Source organism: Physeter macrocephalus, chromosome 9 (assembly GCF_002837175.3).
Source record: "Physeter macrocephalus isolate SW-GA chromosome 9, ASM283717v5, whole genome shotgun sequence".
Lineage (NCBI taxonomy): Eukaryota > Metazoa > Chordata > Mammalia > Artiodactyla > Physeteridae > Physeter > Physeter macrocephalus.
In genome coordinates, this window is record NC_041222.1 from 35,127,694 (window position 1) to 35,129,896 (window position 2,203).

The window sequence follows — 2,203 nt, forward strand, 5'->3', positions numbered from 1 at the left end:
CATTCTGACTGGTGTGAGGTGATACCTCATTGTAGTTTTGATTTGCATTTCTCTAATGTTTAGTGATGCTGAGCATCCTTTCATGTGTTTGTTGGCGATCTGTATATCTTCTTTGGAGAAATGTCTATTTAGGTCTTCTGCCCATTTTTGGATCGGGTTGTTTGTTTTTTGATATCGAGCTGCACATATATTTTGGAGATTAATCCTTTGTCAGTTGCTTTGTTTGCAAATATTTTCTCCCATTCTGAGGGTTGTCTTTTCATCTTGTTTATGGTTTCCTTTGGTCTGCAAAAGCTTTTAAGTTTCATTAGGTCCCATTTGTTTATTTTTGTTTTTATTTCCATTTCTCTAGGAAGTGAGTGACAGTGATTATAAATTAATTTTTATGCATTTTCTAAAATAAGTCCTAAAATGTTTCCAACTAAACTTCGGATTCAAAAATTAAAATCTATACTATTTATGATATTGGGTGGGCCAAAACGTTCGTTTGGTTTTTTCCATAAGATGGCTCTAGTAGCACTTAGTTGTCTTTAACTTCATTTGAAACAATTTTGTTAGATTGTATGTTACAGCTGTCATATCAGCGTGCACTTATAAAAAGACATCAAAATTGAATTTTTATGTAGCCATTTTACCATCGAAGATGGAAGAAAAACAACATTTTCGGCATATTATGCTTTATTATTTCACGAAAGGTAAAAATGCAACTGAAATGCAAAAAAAAAGATCTGTGCATTGTTTGGAGAAGGTGCTGTGACTGATCAAATGTGTCAAAAGTGGTTTGTGGAGTTTCACACTGGAGATTTCTCACTGATCAATGTTTCACGGTCAGGTAGACCAGTTGAAGTTGATAGCGATCAAATCAAAACAATAATTGAAAAAAATCAATGTTATACCATGTGGAAGATAGCCGACATACTCAAAATATCCAAATCAAGTGTTGAAAATCATTTGCACCAGCTTGGTTATGTGAATCGCTGTGATGTTTGGGTTCCACATAAGTTAAGCAAAGAAAACCTTCTTGACCATATTTCTGCTTGGGATTCTCTACTGAAATGTAATGAAAACGTTCCGTTTTTAAAACAAATTGTGACAGGTGATGAAAAGTGGATACTGTACAATAATGTGGAACAGAAGAGATTGTGGAGCAAGAGAAATGAACTACCACCAACCACACCGAAGGCTGGCCTTCATCCAAAGAAAGTGATGTTGTGTATATGGTGAGACTGGAAGGGAGTCCTCTATTATGAACTCCTTCCCAAAAACAAAACGATTAATTCCAACAAGTACTGCTCCTAATTGGACCAAATGAAAGCGGCACTCCATGAAAAGCGTCCAGAATTAGTCAACAGAAAACGCATAATCTTGCATCACTATAATGCAAGACCACACGTTTCTTTGATGACCAGGAAAAAACTGTTACAGCTTGGCTGGGAAGTTCTGATTCATCTGCCATATTCACCAGACATTGCACCTTTGGATTTCCATTTATTTTGGTCTTTACACAATTCTCTTAATGGAAAAAATTTCAATTCCTTGGAAGACTGTAAAAGGCACCTGGAACAGTTCTCTGCTCAAAAAGAAGTTGCCAGAAAAATGGCAGAAGGTAGTGGAACAAAAGGGTGACTACGTTGTTCAATAAAGATCTTGGTGAAAAGGAAAAATGTGTCTTTTAGTTTTACTTAAAAAACTGAAGGCACTTTTTGGCCCACCCAATATTTTTAACCACCATATTGGTTTTTCTCCCATTTGAAAGTTTTGTGTGTTTTTTGTTTGTTTGTTTGTTTTTTAGATTCCATATATATATGTGTTAGCATGCGGTATTTGTTTTTCTCTTTCTGACTTACTTCACTCTGTATGATGGTCTCTAGGTCCATCCACCTCACTACAAATAACTCAGTTTCGTTCCTTTTTATGGCTGAGTAATATTCCATTGTATATATGTGCCACATCTTCTTTATCCCTTCATCTGTTGATGGACAATTCAGTTGCTTCCATGTCTTGGCTATTGTAAATAGAGCTACAATGAACATTGGGGTGCACGTATCTTTCTGAATTATGGTTTTCTCTGGGTATACGCCCAGTAGTGGGATTGCAGGGTCATATGGTGATTCTATTTTTAGTTTTTTAAGGAACCTCCATACTGTCCTCCATAGTGGCTGTATCAATTTACATACCCACCAACAGTGCAAGAGGGTTCCCT